Source organism: Leopardus geoffroyi, chromosome B1, assembly GCF_018350155.1.
Source record: "Leopardus geoffroyi isolate Oge1 chromosome B1, O.geoffroyi_Oge1_pat1.0, whole genome shotgun sequence".
NCBI lineage: Eukaryota > Metazoa > Chordata > Mammalia > Carnivora > Felidae > Leopardus > Leopardus geoffroyi.
The window spans coordinates 44,846,333-44,864,154 of NC_059327.1; the positions used below are offsets into that span (position 1 = coordinate 44,846,333).

The window sequence follows — 17,822 nt, forward strand, 5'->3', positions numbered from 1 at the left end:
TTGACATCCCTGTGTGCTCTCCGCACGTAGTCCGTATGTAATTTAGAGCAGGGAACTACTAATTCAATTTTCTTTCCTGTATGTTGAGCGCCTGCCACCGCCCGCCATCTTGCTATGTCTTTGCTTTGTGCTTCCCACCTCAAGGCCACTTTACGAATTTGTTTGATTTGTGGCTGTGGTTTGTAGCTGTCACTGATTTCTTTGTTGTCGCTGCTGCTGCTGCTACTGTTTCCTTGCAGCTCGATTTTCAGCTGAGTGTTTGAGTAGTAAATATGGTTTACACCAACTCTGTTGGAAATAATGGCATTTATGTGCTGAAGTTATTTCCAAAACCTAGGATATGTGTATACAAATAGATCCACGGCAGGGCCCCTAGACTGGGGAGAACAGACTCAATAAAGCCTTTGCGATAGAGTATAAACAGGTGTCTGAGACTAGGGCTAGGCCAGGCGGTTCAGAACAAAACTACCTCCCTCCCCTGCTGTGGGCTCTAAATTGAAGCCGTACCATAAATACCTTGCTTAGCGTTGGGGGATGTAGGAGATATTTTTGTGATCATATTTATCTGCTAAATGTTTGCTTACATTCTTTTGTGCATCTCACATGAAACCCCTCACTTTTCTATTCACTCACCCTCAGTGGCTTTAAACCTGAATTACCCTGGATCCTGGTATGGCAAAAAAAAAAAAAAAAAAAAAGCCAAGAAATAACTATGGGGTTGGCCTATCAAATCGACTGCCCTCTCTGCCTCCAAGTGGCTGCCAGTTTGAGGGGATCTTCGGCATATTGGTAACTCTAAGTAACCATTCTGAGCAAAGCCTCTTCAGCTCCACGAATCCCAACCGTGGGCAGGACATGGAGGCTGGAACTCTCAGAGGGGAAAACCAGGCTGCTCTTCACAGGTGTGGCTCTGGCCTCCGAACTGGGATGGTGTGACGGCCAGATTCTCGACCTCCCTCTCTGCCCTCGTCTCTGGGAACGACCCCGGTCCCCACATCTGATACATATCCGCGAGTGGAGGCTACACCTGGACCCTAGGGGAAGGTCACGTCCACCTCCAGGTCAGGAACGATTTCAGAGGCTTCTTGGCTCTCTGTGCCGGAGGCCTTGTGACAAAGGCATAGGAAGGGTGTTTCGATTGTTCTCCAACTTGTAAATGCCAAGCAGAAATCTTGTTGCAGTTCCTAAATGCCACATTTCGGCGTGTTTATTGTTTCCCCCCCTAACGGGGAAAGATGGTGAATGGACTAATAATTCAGGAGCCGAGAACATGTTTATTTGATTTTTAGAGCTTTAGCAAATACAGTGTGTACAAAACCCGGTGCCAACAGCATGCATAATTCCTCCAGGAATGGGGCTGATAGAAACACAAAGCTTGCATGCTTCAAAACTGTAACCAATATTTACACATCTGAGTGACTAATTCTCCACTCCGAGCAGGAGAACAATAGGCATAATCGTCAGGTACATTAATGCGGAGCGTGCTCTTCGGCTGGCTTGGATATTTGACACATAAACAAAGTTGGGGGGGGGGTTGCCGTGGGGGGGAGAAGTGGAGGCTTTTTATCTACCTGTGCAACCATACACCAAACAGCAGGTTACAAACGCACTTGGAAAATGCTGACCCAAAGCCGTTCTTGTACCTCACATGCAGGATTGGCACCTGATTTGCAACGCTGCGGGAGTTCTGGAGCTGACCTCATTAGCGGCGCGTTTCCTGGCTTGTTAGCATCATATTTGTATAATTTACAGCACCTTCGTTTTTATGGAATGTGTTTCTTGTAGAGTGTAATGGCAGCAATATATTTAACCTATCGTATTTAGGAATGCTTTTGCTGGAGGCAGCCTGCAGATATAAAGGGGACATTTTCTCCTTTCCTGCGTGGGCCTTTTTTTTTTCTTCCCCATTTTGGCTCATGCGGTGGCCACATGTCTGTGTGTGTGTTTGCATGTGTGTGCATGTGGATGCATGTATAAATATCTGTGTGCAAATGCCTGGAAGACATAAAAGGGTCCTGGAGGTGCGGCTCTTCCTGCTGAGGATTGTCTTTGCTCCCTGGCCATCTCTAAGGCATGGCTGTGGACTGGGTGGCCTTTGGAGGCCGAATGCCTCGCTTTGGGAGGACGGATTTACAAAACGGAAGAGGGAGCCCAGGTAGATTAGATACTGGGGAGTGATAGTTTTAGGAGGGGGCGCGGTGCAAGGGCTATGAAGATGCTCAGAAGGAAGGCGGCACGCCAAGGGGAGTTTTTGAGTCTCTGTGACCTCTTAGGTGTTTTTGCATAAAACAATAGGCTGTAAAATAGAAAACATATGCCACCCAGGAACAGATCTTGCCCCAGATGATCTCTCAGGAAAAAAATAGAGCATATGGACAGAGATGCCTATATCCTTCTCTTTCCTGACCGGTGTAAAAAAAGATAGACATGGTTGGGAGTCAATGTTTGCAAAGGGGAGAAGGTCTTAATCTGGGGGTCTCTCAGGGAAATCTTGGGCCAGGAGCCAGGAGATCGGAACCCCAGTCCTGGCCTGCCGCTCCCCGTGGCTGCACGACCTCGGGCAATTGCTTCCCTGTCTCGGGCAATCCTTCTCACCCACAAACGGAGGGGTGGCCCTGGCTCGTCTTTCTCCGGAAGTGCCGTTTCTAATGCCCCCAGTCCCTTCTCTGCTCTGTTCCCGAAGGCAGATAAAGACGGAAGGCGGGGGGTTCCCATCAACCAAATCGTCCGAGCTGAGCGGTGTTCTTGAGGGCGACCTGCAGTGACCCGGAAGAGACGAACACAGCTCTCCAGGAACTGTCAGTGTGTCTTAGTTACATCTTCTGACAGGGGGCAAAGAGGGCGAGTAGACTAATAATTCAGAAACCAAGGACATGGTAGGGTGAGTTTTAGAGCTCCGGTAAAAACTGGCGCCGGAGAGCTGCGTATTTCCTTCCTGTAATCACTTCTCGGCCTCAAGGAGACACTCACCTCAGGGGCAAGATAAAGAGGTAGGCCCTGGACTTTGTCAACCCATGGTAGAATGATAAGATATTAAGTAAATCAATTAAAAAGACCCGAGGCACAAAGACAAAGTGTATCCAACTGGCTAGTCAGGTGAGGGTCCTTTGTATTTCCCTCTCCCCACTCACGACCTCTCCGCTTTTGAAATTTCAAAAATTTTTCTGCTGCTGCTGTCTTCTCCAACGGCTCTCTACACCCTCTTTTCCCCGACTTCAGAGGGTTTGGGTTCTCGATTTTACTTCATAGATATGTCCCTGAACTACTGGGGTGGCCAGATTCTGTGGTAATAATGCAGAATGCTAACGGCACTTATAGCCAACATTCGAATGTGAGTTTTCGTTCAAAGGTTAAATGCAACACGACTACTGGCTAATTTGAAAGCACCTAGCGGCAAATTCTTTGGTAAAGAAGTATAATTGTTTTGTAAAACCCCGTTTTAACCGAATCCTTGAAATATTTACTGAGCATCCATTAAGTGCTGGGCACTCAAAACAAAAATGGTATAAAATTCCTGCCTTCAAGAAGTTCTTATTCTAACTTTCTAATTGGGATTTGCCTGTATTTTGTACGCACATATTAGCACACATAATAAAATGTAGACGGCTTCGGCATCCAGTGTCCACTAATTAGGTTGGCTTCAAAACTCTGCAAAAACTAGACCATTATTATAAATGTTTACTCCAAAACTCTTTATTAGTCCCACTTGACTGATTTGGTAACTGGTTGTCTAATGTGATGACAGAAAGGCGGTTGTGAACCTGGACCCAGTTTAGCCGAGCAGATGTGTGGTTGCAAAATGCTTCCCTTCTCGTAAAATAGGGCCCATGTCTTTTCCTTCTCTCTGTGGCCAACTCCACCACATTGCCCTAAATCATCCCATTATTTCTCACCTTCTTGTGACGTAGTACTATGACTTCTACTCCTGAGAGACTAAGAGCGTGAGCAGGGGAGGGGCAGAGAGAGACAGAGACACCAAATCCGAAGCAGGCTCCAGGCTCCAAGCTGTCAGTACAGAGCCCGACGCGGGGCTCGAACTCATGAGCTGTGAGATCATGACCTGAGCCGAAGTCGGACGCCCGACCAACTGAGCCACCCAGGCGCCCCCAAATCTCTTCCACTTTAAAAAATGCTGCCCCTGCCATAATCTCTGGATTAGCTATCTCGTCCCTGCCCTTTTCGGCCCCACTTCCTGAACAACTATGCTATACGCATCGCTTCTGTTGCCTCTCAGTTTACTTGGGCATGGCTTCTGCTCTCTTCCATGCCCTCAGAGCTTCTCCCCAAGTCACCAGTGAGCTCCAAGCCATGAACTCAAATAGACGCTAATCTGTGTGCTCCCTCCCAGCACTGACCACTCTCTTCCGGAGCGCCCCATTCTCCTGGAGTCCGTTCACCTTTCTGGTCACTTCTCAGGTTGCTTCGTCAGCTGGGGTTTTAGCACCTGCCTCTTCCGTTGGAGTCCTTAGGGTTTTGCCCACGTCTCTGCTTTCTCACCTGATTGCCTTTCTTGCCAAGACTATTTATCTCCTCGCCACAGCTTCGATAGCCTCTTATGTTCTGAAGACTTTCTGGCTCTCCTGAGACCCTCCATCCACCTTTTTTACCAGGCAGTTCCACTTGGCTACTTTGCTGTAACAAAGAGAATACAAAATACGGTGGCTCAAATAAGACTGCAGTTTATTTGTGTTTCACACCAGAGTCCAGAGTTTCTGGGCATTCCGGGGAGGGCAAGTAGGTCTGTTTCATGAAGTTGCCCCGGGATTTAGTTTTTTTTTTTTTTTCTATCTTGTTACTCCACCATCTGGGGCACTGTCCTCTTCCACAGGGTGACAGATATCTCCAAAGCACCATGTTCTAGCACATGCACAGAGGGGGAAGAGGAAGCTGAGGGCAACCAGCTCCGTTTTCAGAAAGTGAGCCCGTAGTCATACGTGGCACTTACACGCCCAACCCATAGGACCACACCTCGTCACAGGCTAAGCTGGGGAGCGTGGGACCACCTGAGCCTTGCATCAGGCGAGACCCAGGACCCTCTGTTGTGAAAGTGAAAAATGGAAGATCCTGGACTTTCATCACCCCCCATAGAATGATGAGAAATCAAGCACATTTATTAAAATGACCTAAGGCACAAGGACAAGTTTTATCCAACTGTCAGATCGAGGTTCTTGGCGCTTTCCTTTCGCCCCCCCGCCCCCAGCTTCCCCAGAATGAAGTCTGGGAGGACGATTGGCTGCCACAGGCCCCTCACAGTTCATATTTCCCAAAACGCAGCTCACTATCTTTCCTCTCCATCCTGCTCCTCCTACAGTTACTTTCTGGGCGAGTGTCATTGTCATACCCGGTCACTCCAACCAGAAACCTGGGATCATTCTCGAGTTCTGTCTTTCTCTCACTGCTACACATCAGTATTTCTCGAACTCTCGCTATTTATATCTCTTACATATTTTAGATATAGACACTTCTCTATCCCACCGCCACCAACTGAGTACAAGGTACCATGATCTCTTTCTTGGATCACTGCAATAGGTCCTTCCTGGTCTTCCTACACTTACTCCTGCCCCTTCAGATCAATGTCCCATTCCACTGTCGAAGTTACTTCGTAAAAAGGAAAATATGATAAGATCACTCCTGCTTAAAATCCTTCCATGGCTTTTCGTGAACCCAAATTTGTAATGCGCCCTAGAAGACAGTGCATGATGTGACCTCTGCCTGAGTCACCAGGCTGATCTCATGCCTCTCTGAGCTTGGTTCTCTTCGGTCCTGGCACAGCGGGTTTTTTTCGACACCTAAATCCGGCTTTGCTATCCTTCGGTTCCGGTCTTTCAAACATACCTCTCTCATTGTTGGAGCACACCTTCTGCTTCCCTCCCTGCTCGGTTAACTACTGCATATCCTACAGAGCTCAACTTTGGGATTATTTTCTCAGGGGGCCCTCTTCCTTTCTGCTAGGGCCCTCTCCTTGTTCTATGCTCCTATGGCCCCTGTTAATTCTTCTTTACCAACACTATCAAACCAATAATTAAATCGTCAGTATCTGTACTTGTGACTATATTGTAAGCTCCAAGAGGCTGGGTTGTCTTCTTTATTTGATGGAGAAAACAATGGCTAAGATATACTATCTTCGAAAAATTCCTTTACCCCTCACCCTCGGTTGCTCTATGCAAAGCTTTTGTATAATGTGTAGTGCTTGCCTATTATAATAATAGCAATAGCTCTGCTCATGAAAATTATTAGGAACATATAGTGAAGAAAACATATAGCAATAAATATAAATGACATGTGATATTTAATTAGAAGGATAGCTTCTACTTATATACTGTTGTACAACGTTGATGCTTTTGTTTATATGATTTTGTTGGAACCTCGCAAGACCTCGTTAGTCAGAGATGTCGAGCAAATTATTCCCTCTTTACAGGTGTGTGGAAATTGAGATTCCATGAAGTTAAATGACTTAGCTGAGGTCTTTCATTTGGTGAAGAAAGGAGACAGAGCTTGAGTCCGGATCTCTGGCTTCAGAGCCAGGACACTGTCTACTGTATCAGGCTGTGATAGAGATCCTAAAACACAACAGTGCACATCTCTAGTTTCTGTGTCCAACACAGGCAGGCATTGGAGAATTATTTGTTGAACAGATAAGTACATGAATAGATATACCAGTAGGCCTGACAATGTGACTAACATTCAACACCAACCTGTAAGTCAATGATGTGGGATACTGAACAGAAATGATAAAACGTGTCGTGCTATATAGGAGAGAAGTGGAATCTGGCCAACCCACTAGATAATTGCTTTTAAGTGAATTCAGTGATCGCTTTAAATAACTATGTGGGTGCGGAAGGTCTGTGTGTATACTCGTCAAGAATCTTGAACCCACTAATGACGGCTTGACAAAGGCAATTTTCTTGTAACTCCGAATTTGATTGAAATGCAAGATATGAAATGAGTGAATAATAGCCAGCTTGACTCTCCGATGCACAGAAAGGAGCAGAGGGCTGTTGACTGTGTCAGTGGCTTGAGGGGGCCTGAAATATTCCTCTGTCCAAACTTCATTCTCTCCCCACCCCTCTGAGCCATTTAAATGTATTCTCAAATGAAAGGGTTCCCGGGTGGCCATTTGTAGGACCTCTGCTTCTCCAGGAGAACAGCCATTTTATCTTTCTCTTACCATTTGGGGTAGACAGCAACTCCATCAAGGGAAGGTGCTTCCCCCAAGGGAAGACCTTAACTCTGGGTTAGTGAGAAATATCTTCAAGACCATGATATCATAAAGAAATATCATCATAATTTTCATGATTCCATAAGGGGAAAAATTACCTGATCCGAGGGTCTTATTTTTTCTTATCTTTTGGTTAGTTTCAGGGCTGTCTCTACATATGGTAAGGATCTAGTATAGTTCTTGGACACAATAGGTACTCCATAACTGATGGCGATATTATTATGGAGATAATGCAGCTTATAGCTATAAAGGAAATACACAGACATGAGGTTGAAACCCAGTTATGGCATTTTCTAGATGGCAAGACAACTTCCTATTTGTGAGCCAGTTATGTAAACTACCTAATCTTAAGTATTCTTGTCTATAAAAAGAATGGTAGCTCGATGAGCCAGGTTCTGTATTAGTTGTTCTATTCTCGTTATTTCTCATCATTATGACAACTTGGAGTGTTTATAGGTAAGTTAACTGAAGCTTGCAGATGTCCAGCAATTGGCCTTAGGCTGTGGTCATTTAGTTAGTGTCAAAGTTAAGATCAAAACCTCGGCTTATCTAACTTTGACACCTGATCATTTTCCACCCCACAGCACTGCTCATGTAAAATAAAGATGACAAAATTGCAGGGTTCTTGTGATGGTTAGAGCCAGTGCATGGCACACATTTGACACTTAGAATAGTGACCATTGTTCATGATGCCTCACGTGGTACAGGACAACCTATATATTCACATTAATCAGGGTTGGAGGAGCTTTGATGTACCCTATCCGTTAAGAGCTCTGGTTGAAAATTCCCTGTTTGGCATATAGCAGACGCCCAGGAAATGCTTGTTGATGTGTTAAAGACACGTGTAATGATGCACGTTAAAGATCCAGTCATGTTTGAATTTTTAGTTGGATTCTGTTCCTTCCACACTCCTGCCACAACACCTCTTTCACCTTTGAAAGTTAGGTTGAAGTTTTATGAAATGCAGTATGACCAGGAACTATGAAGGGTGGTCTTATTAGAACATCTGGCTTCCTCCCACCCCCAAATACATTGGGATGGCTCTACTTCCGGCATGGCCAAGTTAAGCGCCGATTGGACGAATCCCCTCCAAAACAGACCGTAACTGTAAACTCTGGACAGAACTCAAGAAACAGCCACCTGAAGGCACCATTGACACCTGGGAGAAGGGAATAGTGTGTGGTAAGCCTTCCATTTATTATGGCCCGTAGCTGCAGTCTATCCCACGTGGGGGCAGCTAAAACTCCTCTAGGAAACCTGCAATTTTCCTGGCCCAAGGGAGCAGATGAGAAAGTTTTGGGCAACTATGGCTGCTAAATATAAACTGCACCCAAATCTCAGGTTCCAGCACGCATGGGGTAGAATCCAAGCAGCTCAGCTAAAAATAGAAGAATTGGACTGAGATTTGAGCTGTCATCCACAAGACAGAACTGACAATTTCAACCCAACCAATCTAGTTGCCTTGATTATTGTTATAACAACAACAACTGCAACACTAACAACTTAACACTCTTCAGCAGAATGTAACAGAATTCAGAGTACCCACAACACAACATTCACAATGTCCAGAATATAATCCAAAACTACTTAGTACAGAAAGAGCTAGAAAAATGTGACTTATTTTCAAGAGAAAACACAATCAGTGAAGACAGATTCCATCTTTTTTTTTTTTAATTAAGGTTTATTTATTTTTGAGAGAGAGAGAGACAGATTGTGAGCAGGGGAGGGGCAGAGAGAGAGGGAGACACAGAATCCGAAGGAGGCTCCAGGCTCTGAGCTGTCAGCACAGAGCCTGACACGGGGCTTGAACTCATGAATTGCAAGATCATGACCTGAGCCGAAGTTGGATGCTTAACTGACTGAGCCACCCAGGCATCCTAAGACTGATCCTTTCTTGACCCAAATGTTGGAATTAGCAGAAAAAGGACTTTAAATTAGTTATTATTACTATACTCATTAACACATGAGAAAATATGTCTGAAACAAATGAAAAAATATATAACCTTGGTGGAGAAATAGAAACTGTTAAAAGGACCCAGCAGAAGTTGAAAATAAAATATTTGAAGTAAAAATTCACTGGGTGGACTCAAAAGCAGAACAGAGATGATGGAGGCAATGATTTGATGAAGGTAAGAAAATACTGGAAGACCATCTTTAAAGTGATTAAAAAAAAAAAAGAAACAAACAAAAACTCTGTCCACCCAAAATTTATATCCAGTCAAAAGATCTTGTAAGAACGAAGGCAAAATAAAGACATTTTTCGCTAAAAAAAAGCCAAGTGAGTTCATTGCCAGTGGGTCCGCACTACAACAAATGCTAGAGAAGGTCTTTAGATTGCAATGAAATGATACCAAATGGAAAAGCAGATCTTCATGAAGGAGTGAAGAACATCAAAAAATGGTAAATGTCTGGAGCAAATAAAAAATGTGATTTTTCATTTCTTAATTTCTCTAAAATACACATGACATTTAAAGCGTATGTTCTAGCATTGTCTTGTGGGTTTCATCACACATAAAGATGGAAAAGGTATGGCATAAAAGATGGGGAGAGATGGTAGACTGACCTATCCAGTCGCAAAGTTTTTGCATTTTGCATGAAAAGATGCAACGATTGTGGAAAGTTGAGATTCTGGTGCATTATAATTGCTAGAGAAAACACAAAAATGTTAATATGGTAAGTCATGGCTCAAATACCAACAGAGAAATAGAAGAAACCTAGTTTTCTTTTTCCCCTTTCTGCCTGAAACTCATCTTTTTTACTAGTTCTTGCCGGGAAGATGGGGAATGCATTCATTTCCTCGCTCACACAGGCATCCATCTACTAGACGTTTATTGCATACCCCTTGGAAGTGATGCAGGCTGCTTCCAGGCCTGGCCCATTAGGACCCTCCCATGGACACACCGCCATGTTTTTTCCCTTTCAGACTTGATGCGGAATACACAGCGAGCTTGGGAGCCCCCTGTTGAAGACGAAAGGCACAAGATGGACTCATGCAGGGCCCCCACTCACTGCTTGGAGGAGCACCACCCCTCTTGTTAGGGATGCTATTTTAGACGAGGCTAAGTGGGAAATAAACTTCTATTGTGTTGGAGAGCTCATACATCTTGGAGTTTATTTTTACAGCATTACCTTAATTAATTCAGACAGCATGAGCTACATAAAGCATTATCTGTCACGCGGTAGGGTTAAAGAAATACAAGCGCCCTTCTGCTTGACAACAATATTTTCATCAGATTGGTTGGAGAGTCAACACCATTCTTGCTTATGTTGTATTTTTGTCATCTGTGCATGTGACTCTCATTTTCCAAGTAAACCCAACAGGAATAGCGGCCTCCCTCCTGGAGTCACTGAGGGGTAGGTAAGTTCTAAGCAGGAATGGGCAGACATCTGGCCGAGAGCAGTTCAGAAGTATCAGATGGCAGTGAGGCGGGCAGGAAAGACAAAATGAAACTCAGAGCAAACACTTTCTTTCAAGCAGCAAATGCTCTCGGGTCATTATCAGACAAAGAGGCTCAGGACATGTGTGGGGAAGCTGTTTCCCCTCAGAAGGCTGTCAGTTAAGTGTCCTCCTCATTGCTTACCTCTGAGAAATGTATGTCCAGTCACTTGCCAAGGATGGCCTTTGACCATGATGTTGGCTCAGTCTTGGAACTGGAAGGGTGGAAGACTGTACGGTGGGGTCCCCAAGACCCAAACCCGCTGATTGCATCGGTAGGGGGGCTCCCCTGGGACCCATCCAGGCCGAGGCAGGTGAATGTGGTGTTTCCATACTCACCGCTGTCTACCCAGACTCTGGCACTACCCTGGTCAGCCTCCCACAGGGCCTTCCTCTTGCCTAAGCTCCTGACACACTCCAGAGTGGGTTCCACGGTCCCTGGGCCTGGGGACTTGTCCCAGGACAAGTTAGGTTAGCGGTTGGTTACTGCCCTTGGGGCTGGGCCTGTTTCTATCCCAGCACCTAAAGTGAGCCTCCAAAAACTTGGAATTTGATTCCACAGATGCCAAATGCAGGCAGGAAGGCAGCATTCTGCTGCCAGGCCCTGTGGTAGAATCTCCTTGGAGGGGCTGTGAAGGGGCCTGGAGAAGTGGGGGTGTCCCTGGCGCAGGAAGACAGGGCGCTGGATGGGAGCGAGAGAAGGGGAAGGAGGAGCTGACTGTTGAGGATGGTGAAGGGGCTGGATCTGACTGGGTGGTGATGAGCAGCGTCGGGTTGTGGTGGCCAAGGCGAGTGGCCCCAGGTCCCAGAGGATCCTGACAGCCAGGCAGAGAAGGCAAAGGTCAGGAGGCTCCCCACGCTGGCACAGGAACAACGCTTTTGAGGCAGGCTTCGTTCCCAGTGGAGCAAACTTCCACCTGCCACAGGATACGGAGCATGGAGCCCCACTGGGCGCTCACTGGGCCTGGGGCCTGCCCCCTCCATCGGGCGAGCTGGTCCGTTCACTCTGCCTTGCCTTCCCGGGTGGCCAGTACAGGGCCGGGCCCTGCTTCAGCTCAGCACATTTCTCTCCTGCTCTGCTCAGCATATCGCTGGGCCCTCCCCCAGCCCAGGCCAGCACAAACCATTTCTCCAGGCGGAGAGGAGGATGGGGTTCGGGTTGCCTCCTCTCTGTGCTGCTTCCAACAGAGCCCTGCCTCTCTTGCTTGCAGCCCTCCAGACAGAGCGTTTCACTCCCTCCCCGTCTCTGCCACGGAGTGGGCCCGCCCATCTCACACTCAGGAGCCTCCTCTTCCAGGGGTTTAGTTCAGCCCTGATCAAGAGGACTCTGGGCTTCCTCCACGCCTCCTTGTTCTAGCTCGCTTCTGCTTGACTACCTTGCTTTTGTTACCCCAAGTCTCTCTCTCGCCCCTGCTCTCTCTCTCTCTCTCTCTCTCTCTCTCCCCTTACAAATGGCTTTGCAGCATCCCAGGGAGTGCACGGCAGCACCAATAATGTCTCCATGGTTCCTTGTTAGCTGCACTCTAAGCAGGAAAGTGACTGGGCCTGACAATATAATTTACATCGCTGTATAAAACTATCTGTGGAAGCCAAGCTAATTTGTGCCAGATTAGGCTATTTGTCTCAGCCACTGTGTAGCAGCACAATCTATCAGAGGGCTGTTTTCAAATATCGCTTTTCAAGCGTGCCCTTGAGAGGCAGAAATTGATTGGGATCTTAGAGAGCAAAATTACAGCAATAACTTAAAAGAAACAATAATTACTGAATCATACCAGTGTCAGCACTCTGCAAAACACGAAATAGCCATCAAACCCCAATCCAATATATTCTGAAGCGAATTTATTGAATGGAAAAAGCAGTTGAGTGAGGGTTTTTCTCCCCCTCCGCCCCTTCCGCTGTACATATGGTTATCTCAAAACCGCAAGTGAATGAGTCGATAATTCTTGTCATTGACTGCTCCATTTTCACGGAGTCAGAGGAGATCCATTAACTGCCTCTTGCTGCACGGCTCCGGCTCCCCTCTCTCTCCTCCATAGCCTCTATTCATTTGCTAGTCTCTGCTCTTCAAGCAAACAAACATGTATAACTAATCATCTGTTAAAATGCAGAGGGCCCCTAATAAATCTCCGCAGCTGAAATACTTTAATGGGTAATTAATTGATCCTGTTCCAGAGGAGTAATAAGATAATAAATTAGACAATATTTCACTCAGTCGTGTCAGGCTCCTAGCTAATGGTGCTGTAGGGCTAAGCTGAAGGATAATAAATTAGCCAGAAATTAACTGCTAAGAGCTTTCTGCAGAGAAATCGGCTGACAAGTGAGTCACGCGTGATTCAGGACCGATCGGGGGTTGTGGCAGTCTCCGCGAATGTGCACCTGTGCTTTGGGTGGGGGGCCCTGGGGGGTGGGGCCCGTTAGGTCCCCGGGCAGGACGATGCCTGCGGCGAGCTTGCCCCGCTGACCCGGGCACACCGGGCGGGCCCTAGCAGCTGTAAACACGCGCATGCGCGCTCTTGAAATTAGTTTTCTCTCACGGCGTCAGACTCGTCGAGTTTTTATGGGTTTCGCTCACTGTGACCAGTATGGGCTCGAAACACCTGTAGCCCCTTACCCCCCCGCCCTTGTCTGCTCTGTCTGCTGCTCCCTAAGCAAATACGGAATGAGCCTTTGTGGAAAAGAGACTCATGGTCTGTCCAGAATTTCACAAAAACTTAAGCAGAAAAGGGAGTAGGGAGAGATGGCAGATATATTTGTTATGCGGCAGGGTGGAGAAAACGCCTTAGCTTTGTTAAAGGAGTCAGGTAGGGTGATGCCCATTAATAGGCAAGACAAGAAAGAACGTGACCTGGAAAGTCAGCTGGGCCTTTTCTTGAGAAAATGGTAGGTGGTCTGCCCCCGTGGGCGTGGGGCAGAAGTGGCAGGTTGGAGGGGAGGTCAGTATATAGTAGCACTGGGGCCAGGAGGTCTTTTGAATTCTCCGCTGCTCTGCACAAGCTGCGTGACCTTGCGGGGGTTATTCAAGGACCCTGAGCTTTGGTTTGGTCACCAGTGAAACATGGATACGTGAAATACACACGAGAAACTTCTAGTTCTGTATCTCCCCTACAGGACGTGCTGTGTTAATGTCAGTCATTATACGGTGGGCAGTGGGGAAGGTTAGGGAGCATCGAAGGAGATGAGGAGACTCACAAGTGAGAGACAGGGCGCTACTCCTCCCAGAATGAGGACCAGATGCCCCTCCCCGCACCTGCACCCTGAAGGGTGTCTAACCGAAGCGTGCTCACCTTCTGCTGGACATTCCTGATTGCTGTGGCACACAGTGGGGGAGTAATCTACGAGTCACAGCGAATACGGCAGTGTGGGTGGAAGGCATAAACAGAGCTTGATTATTTAAACGAGAAAATGTATGCTGAACGCATGGTCAGAGCTCATCATCATCATCAATACCAATGGTACCGGTATTCCTTGCCTTGCGTCTCTCTGCTTCTCATGCTTCTGGGTGGCGATGAGCCTGGGGATGTGTCTGGAAGACAAGGCCTTGTGCGTCCAGATGGACTCAGGGTAGCTGGAGCCACCTCGGGCAGCCCCACTGCCGTTCTCCTTCTAAGGAGACGCTGGGCCTCCCTGAGGACAGAGTGTCTGGAGGACCACCTGGGGCACAGGTTCAGCTAAAACCCTCGCTCTGCCTATGTAATAGCAGCAGGGCCTTCGAAGGGAAAATGGCAGGTACGTTAGCTCACGGGGCAGGGATCCATCAACTGACAGTTGTTTTAAAAATAAACATGCGCTCTTTCCTTCTTTGTTCGTTTTTTTCCTGGCTCCCCCTACTTCCCTATCAAAGCCTAGTTCTTTGTCCCTCAGACCTCAGAGCTGGAAGACGGGTTGAGATCAACCCATTTCATGCATTTGAATCATTAGAAAATTCTTTCTCTCAAAGTTCCTAGCTGGGCCCACTGGAGCAGCTCTTTAGATGATCGATAACCATTATATGACCCCTGAACCCTCTCTTTTTTTCTTATTTCCTATAACCTTATTTCCATTAACCATTTAACCGTTATGTGTGCCATTTCCCTTTGTTTTTGTCGTGAAATATAACATGCGTGAAGAAAAGCATTTCCAACATGTATGTATAGCATGATGAATAATTATGAAGTGAACACCCGTGGATGATGAAATTTTAGAGGCTTTCCCTAGTGTGCTATTCTAATCAGAGCACCCCCCTTCCCTGCCTCTGGCATAACCACTAGCCTGACTTCTGCGAAACTCATTTCACTACTTTACTCCATAGATCTACAATTTATATATTCATTTCCAAGCCGTAGGGTTTAGTTTTGCCAAATTGGAATGTTTGTATGGAGGAAAGCATACTGTATGTATTCTTTCATGACTTCTTTTTTGCTCAGCATTATGTTAGTGAGATTCACCCAGGTGAACCTTATTGTCATAGCTTGTTCATTGTTGTTGATAGACAACATTTTATACATATATATTTTTTTTAATTTTTTAAACTGTTTCCTTATTTTTGAAAGAGAGAGAGACAGAGACAGAGCATGAGCAGGGGAGGGGCAGAGAGAGAGGGAGACACAGAATCCGAAGCAGGCTCCAGGCTCTGAGTTGTCAGCACAGAGCCCGACGCGGGGCTCGAAATCACAGACCGCGAGATCATGACCTGAGCCGAAGACGGACGCTGAACCGACTGAGCCACCCAGGTGCCCCTATACATATATGTTAATATAAAATAATTTATTGATGACTTCACTACGTGAATATACTGTAATTTACAAAATGGCTTTTTGAGTTGTTTCCAGTTTGGACCCATGGCAAAGAGTGCTGTGATGAGCCCTTATCTCCGTACGCACGGTAATGCATCTCACAAAGGTATATACCAAGGATAGAATGCTAGATCATAGGGCATGTATAGCTTCAGCTTTACCAAACCGGTGTCCAGAATGGTTGTTTAAGTCACAACACCATCAATAGAGTGTGCTTGTTCCTGTGGTACACCTGAAGATGGGCTGCATGGACTCTCCTTCCAGGGAGACGTGCTGCCCAGCTCCACGGCAGACCCGCCTTTGCGCTGGGACACGCCCTTCCCAGGACAGCTTGGGACAGCCGTGGGTGGGAGGATGACTGTGGGTGGGACCACTCTGCTGAGCACCGCTCACTCCAGAGCGCCCCATCGGGTCTCTGTCAGGCCCGTGACTTAGCAGCTTTTCTTTTTCTGCTTCTTCCCCTGTCCCTTTATTAGAGGCTGACCCCTCATGAACTTCTCCGATACCAGGCTCCGTCTCAGAGCCTGCTTCCTGAGAACCCAGGCTGCAACTTCCTGCCATCCTCGCCAGGGTATCAGCCGAGTTAATATTTTGCCAACCTGGTTGGTATTTAAGGCCATCTCGTCGTGTGTTTTTCTTTTTAGTTAAAATGTCAAAAATCAGATTTATTGAGGTATAAGTTACATGCAAGAGAATTCACCCTTTTGAAGTATACAGTTGGATGACTTTTGACAACTGTATACTGTCATGTGGTCACCACCGCCTCAAGACATAGAGCATGTTCCCCCCAAGAGTTCTCTGTTGCCCCTTTGCAGTCAGTTCCCTCTCCCATCACTGATCTCTTCCCGATATTTGATCAATGGAACCATCTAGAAAATACTCTCTTGTGCCTGGTTTCTTTTCCTTAGCAGAACGCTTTTGCGTTTCATCTGTGTTGTTGGATCTATCAGCGGTCTGTTCCTTTTTACTGCCGAGTAGTATTCCGTTGTATGAACAGATCTCAGTCTCTCCATTCTTCCATTGATGGGTATTTGGAATGTTTCCAGTTTTTGGCAATCATTAACAAAGCTTCCAAGGCATATGATAAATTATGTAGGAGTGGCATTGCTGGGTCATACAGTAGGTATAATTTTGACTTTGTAAGTCAAACCATCAACCAGCTTTATACACAAAAAACCACAGGAGCCACAGGAACAATTCAGGATGGATTAAAGAAACCACCAAACAGTTTTCTAAAGTGGTTTTACTATTTTAAATTGTTCGTGCCTGCAGCCTGTGAGAGTTCTGGTTACTTCGTGTCCTTGCCAACACTTGGTAGGGTATGTCTTTTTAATATTAACTGTTCTAGTGTCTATTGTGATACCTTGTATTTTAACTTATATTTCCCTGGTGGCTAATGATGTTGAGCATATTTTCACATGCTTATTGGTCATTTGTTGGCAGATTTCTTCATTTCTCATTGATCTGCAATGACATCTCTCTCCTATTCTTAAATGTCCGTACATGGAAGTCTGTCCCCACGTTGGTATTATACAACCTTCCTTACTATAGATTTATGATGTCTTACTCTCTGGTGGTAAATGTCTTCCTATCTTTTCTTCCTCTTCTAGAGTGTTTTGCTTAACCTTGTCTTTTAGCATTTCTCTATAAATTTTAGAGTCAGCTTGTTAATAAAAAAAATCTTTGTTGAAAGTTTGATTTAAATGTTACCAAATCGGGGCACCTGAGTGGCTCAGTCGGTTAAGTAACTGACTCTTGATTTTGACTCAGGTCATGATCTCATGGTTTGTGAGTTCAAGCCCCGCATCAGCCTCTGTGTGGTAGCATGGAGCCTGCTTGGGATTCTCTCTCCCTCTCTCTCTGCCCCTCCCCTGCTCTCTCTCTCTCTCAAAATAAATAAATAAACATCAAATAAATAAATATTACCAAATCTACAAATAATTTGGGGAGTATTTAAACCTTTATAATATTGACTCTTAGAGTTAATGAATGCAGTATAACTCTCTGTTTAGATCTTCTTTGAAGTCTATCAACAAGGTTTTCTAATTCTCCCCATAAGGCTTAGATACTTGGCTGAAAACGGTATCTTTTAAAATATTTCATTTCCAGGGCTCCTGGGCGACTCAGTCGGTTGAATGTCTGACTCTTGATTTCCAAGTGGGTTGTGATCCCGGGGCCATGGGATCAAGCCCCAGGTCGGGTTTGTGCTGAGTATGGAGTCTGCTTAAGATCTTCTTTCTCTCTCCCTCTGCCCCTCTCCCCAACTTGTGCTTGTGTGCTGGTGCGCGCTCTCTCTCTCTCTCAAAATAAAACAAAATGTTTCATTTCCTCTTGCTGGTATATAGGGATACTTTGAAAAAATTTTGTTACAATTTAAAAATTACAGACAAGTTGT

General features: G+C 46.0%; 1 long non-coding RNA gene across 1 annotated transcript in view; it reads left to right on the forward strand.

The window, feature by feature from the left end:
- Positions 1 to 10,319, forward strand: part of LOC123589148 — a 52,118-nt gene extending 41,799 nt beyond the window's left edge. Inside the window, exon 4 of the long non-coding RNA XR_006708195.1 lies at positions 10,143 to 10,319. This is a non-coding gene — a long non-coding RNA (uncharacterized LOC123589148). The remainder of the gene's footprint in view (positions 1 to 10,142) is intronic.
- The last annotated feature ends 7,503 nt before the right edge of the window (positions 10,320 to 17,822 follow it).